Source organism: Zingiber officinale, chromosome 4B (assembly GCF_018446385.1).
Source record: "Zingiber officinale cultivar Zhangliang chromosome 4B, Zo_v1.1, whole genome shotgun sequence".
Classification (NCBI taxonomy): Eukaryota; Viridiplantae; Streptophyta; class Magnoliopsida; order Zingiberales; family Zingiberaceae; genus Zingiber; species Zingiber officinale.
This window is the reverse complement of record NC_055993.1, coordinates 55,925,470-55,930,094: the sequence shown is the minus strand read 5'-3', so window position 1 is coordinate 55,930,094 and position 4,625 is coordinate 55,925,470. Positions and strand designations below refer to the sequence as shown.

The 4,625-nt window shown below is 39.6% G+C and overlaps 1 non-coding gene across 1 annotated transcript; it reads right to left on the bottom strand.

Moving 5' to 3' along the window:
* Nucleotides 1–4,519: 4,519 nt before the first annotated feature.
* On the bottom strand, nt 4,520–4,625 carry LOC121978827. The gene has a single exon (XR_006111169.1). It is a non-coding gene; the product is annotated as a small nucleolar RNA R71 (small nucleolar RNA).

Sequence of the window (4,625 nt, the reverse complement as noted above, 5' to 3'; positions counted from 1 at the left end):
ACTCCAAGTCCCTGCCCACACACATCTTCTGCGCATTGCCCTCCAGCCTCCGCTAAACCATCTTCCCTTTACCTTTATCTGCAGTATAAGGAAAATATATCTGTAAACTAAAAAAATTTAGTAAGAAATCATCTACCTCACAAACACATGCAAGCGATGCAAATATGCTTTAGAAATCATGCTATTTGAAAACATGCATTGAGCTCACTAAAGCATGACATACTGAAACATGGTATAAACACTGAACATGGCATGCATCAAAAACTAAGCATATAATCATATCATGACATCAACTAGAATAAACTATGCTGAAAACTGAACTGAAACTGAACTATAATTGAGCTAACTAGTGCTGTTCTGATGCTATCGTCACATATCTGAATAAACTTTGAAAGCTATTAGATATAAGTGAAAATACATAATCATGCTGTTTGGGCCCGACAACTGTACTTGTTGTGCGCGCATCCCTAACTAGACCCGGGATTGCAAGTCCCGAATGTAGTAGGGTTAACTAGATTGTCTGAACCTAGGGACGACTGTGGGAGTCCAACCCATGGATATCTGATCCAGTACAGTGCCACTGAAAATAAAATACTGAGTAGCTAATACCTGCTTATTTGGTTGTTTCTAGGTTATCTGAACCTAGAGCTAGGTTATCTAAACCTAGAGGCGACTGTGGGAGCCCACCCATTGGATATCTAATCCATATAAGCTGTAGTAAACTGAAAATACTGAAGAAATGCTTCTAACGCACCTAACTGAGTCGTTAAAAATGCCGAAGGTGCATTTCTGCTAAACTAACTATTTTATCGAACACCTAGCGTGCCCGAACTCTCCTCTCTATTAGGGAGACCACTTCTAGGCACCCGACAACGTCTAAAACCCCAACTGAAGAGGGAATACGTGTCCGGGCCATCTAGAAGTGCTCACTAAACCCCTAAATCTGCGAGGAGGGTCGAATTCACCCTATGCGTCGACAAAAAATCTGCAATTTAACTAATCTAATAACATATAATCAAACGAAAGCTACTTATACTGCAGGTGAGGGGTTTCTTACCTTGTGTGCTAGATTTCTTACAAATCTAATCGCTAGAAATTCCGATAGAGACGACTTCTCGACGATTCGCTCGCGTCCACGTGCTCTACTCGCGGAGGGGAACGTCCTCGTGCTGAAATCGTCGCCGGAAAGTGACCTTGGGACCCTAGGGAGAGAACCCTAGGTTGTTTGGGTGTTGGCGCCGAGAGAAGGAAAGGAAGGAGAGGTGACGTCAGTGAGGTTAGGGTGAAGGAGAAGTTGCCGAACCAAACTCCCAAAATAAACCAAACCAACTTATGTTTTCCTATTTATATTAAGTGGGTAACTAGGCCCAATTCAAATATAAATATAAATGTTTCCCTTCTCTTTCAGCACGGCCCTGCTGGGTTCACCGGTTACTAAGGCTAACTAAAGGTTTAGCGGACCCGAGAGGTCCCGGGTTCGACTCCCGCTTAAGGCTTTTTATTCTTCTAATTATTTTTGCTACTTCTGCTACTCGGAAAATTCCGGAAAAATATCTAAAAATTCCAAAAAAATCATAGAATAATTCTAATGCAAGTTTGAGAATTTTCGGGTGTTACATTTAAATATACTTTCAAAGATATTAAATCTTTAAAAAAATAAAAATTTTAAAAAATAATATCTTTCAAAAATAAAGGTTTTTCAAAAGTCAAGTTCTTCTTCAAGGCTTTTACAAACAATGCTAAGTACTTTCAAAATATAATTTGTTTGAAATTATTTTTAACTCTCCTTTTTCAAAAGTTTTTTAAAATAAAATTTTACTATCTCAAAAGCAATGTCTAGTTCAAAGTATTTTAAAAGATACAATGTTTTATTTTGAAATTAAGTTTTTTTTTTATCCCTAATTTTTTTTTGATATATGTCAAAAGGGGAGAGAATATTTGATGTGCGTAGATCTTATGATCATTTATGCATGCTTTGACACATATTTACTTGTATTTCATTAGCATAATCTATGTTTATTGTACCCTATTTTATTATAATGTCATACTTCCATTATATTTTTTTCGGAGATATACTCTTTGCTTGTTTTGATTGATAGGACATGATTTGAATCAAAAACGGAGATTAAATGAAGTCTAGAGCTTCCAGAGTGTCACGGGCATGCGAAAACTAAGTTCGTCCAAGTTCTGGCCGTGCAGAGACCACATGGCCACGCGAAGCCGTGTGGGGTGCGTGTTGAGGTCGTGTGAATGTCACACGGTCGTGTGAATGTCACACGGTCGTGTGAAGGCTATGTGGAATTTTCAGCTCTGCAGACCAAAAGTAAAATGGCCATAACTTTGTGCTCGGTTAGAGTTTTGGGCTGTTCTTTATACCGATTTATAGATAACTTCAAGATATACAACTTTGATGAAGACCTCAACTCAAGAATACCACGTTAAGATGTGCTAAAATGACAAGTCCACACAACCTTGATGCACGGCCGTGCCAATTCTGCACGGTCGTGCGATGTAACCAGAGCAGAAGGAAGGCACGACCGTGTCAATTCGCACGGTCGTGTAGTGTGGCCAAAGGAAAAGGAAGGCATGGCCGTGCCAATTGGCACGACCATGCAGCGCGGGCAGAGTAGAAGAAAGACACAGCCATGCGGGACTCGCATGACTGTGCCACTCAACCCGAAGGGAGGAAGCAGTTGGCTGTGCGGATCTCGCACGGCCATGGCACGGGCCGTGCGGCGCCTGTACCCTAACCTATAAAAGGGTCAAGAACCCTATTCTTGAGATCATCTTTAGTTCGGGACTTCATCCCTCTCATTGGAAAAGGGTTCTCCCCTTCGGGGGAAACCCTAGAGCTTCATCCACCACCATCCCTTGATGTTCCGTCCATCTCTAGAGCAAGGAGGCATCCCCAAGACATCGGAAACCTCAGCAAACATCTCTTCTTCCCCCTCTTCTCACATCAAGGGCTGTAAGTATGCTTTACTTTATGTTTTGGCGTTGTTCTTCCCTCACAATGGAGTAGACCTCCTCTTCTAGGATTAGGAAGTATTTGTAATATGATGGAGATGTAGAACTATGTAGATTCACCATATTTCTACTCAATGATTTGTCAATGCCTTGTTCATGATTGTGTGTGTGACATATTTATATTTCTTTGCATGCTTTGTTGATTGATGTGGAGGATTGTTAATCACGCAAATGGGATGCCCTAGAGTGAATTGACCAGGGTGCCCTAGTGACAGGGGTAACCCTTTCCGGGCGTCTAGGACACTCCCTTAAAACGAGAAATAATTCCTTAGGAATTACTGCTCTCATAGAAAGAGTGCTCTAGATCGTATGCCCGAGGGGCCCTAGCGACAAGGGTAACTCGTTCACGGACGTCTGGGATATTCTCTTGAAAGGAGAGGCAATTCCTCCATTAGGAAGTAGGAAATCGTACCAAATCTCTACCTTTATCCTTATTGTTATTTACTAGACATGTATTCCTGTGATCTACTGAGGCACTGTCGTGACAGGGGTTAACCGTTATAGGATTTCACAGGAATCATCTCTATTCGATACTTATGAATATTGACAAATTTAACTTCCTACAAGAGCATGGACATAGAGGGTAGAAACTAAGCAATCTATGTAATATCTCCTAGTATTATAATGAAACTGAAATCCTAGAATTCATCTCCCAAAGCTCAGTCCCTCTAAGATCAATTCTCTCTCTCCTCTCTCTTCGTCTTAACCTTCTTTTTCTCTCTTTAATCACACTCGTTAGTTCGTAAGCGTCAAAGCCAACTTTCGACCGTCTAGATAACTTACTTTGTGACATTTCTAGTGCTTAATCAACAGACCCTGTGGTTTGACAATCTTATATATTATTGACGATGAATCCGTGCACTTACATAATCGTAACAAGTTTTTGGCACCATTGCCGGGGACTGTTTTCGATTAACATTAGTTGATTAGCATATGAGTTACCCTAGCCATTTTTCTTTTTCCTTTGCATTTTCTTTCTTATTTTCGTTATGCACTTTCTTTCTTGCAATTTAAATTTTGCATTTTCTTTCTTGCTTTTCATATAACATTAATTTCTTGTCTTTAATTCTTCATTTTTTTTCTTTTCTCATAATTTTTTTAGATACCATGAGTACTAACATGTCAAGCAAGTCCTTAAGAGATTTCTCTGCACCCATTTTTACAAGATTTTTATCTCCCATTGTGCAGCCTCATATTGAAGCAGAAAGTTTTCAACTAGACCCAGAGTTAATTTTCATGATACAAGGTCACAAATTTGGAGGAGAAATATTAGAAAGTCCTTATCTACATCTTGAGACATTTCTAGAACTTTGTGATATGGTGAATTGTGAAGGAGTGTCAGCAGATGCAGTTCGATTGATGACATTTCCTTTTAGCATCAAGGATAAAGCAAGGACTTGGTTATATTCTCTCCATTCTCAAAGCATCACAAATTGGGAACAATTGGAGAAGCAATTTCTGAATCATTTTTTCCCTCCAAGTAGAATGATTTATATGAGGAATTGGATCACAAATTTTGCTCAGGTATATGGAGAATCATTATTTGAAGCATGAAACAGATTTAAGAGTCTACAAAGACAGTGACCTCATCATGGTTT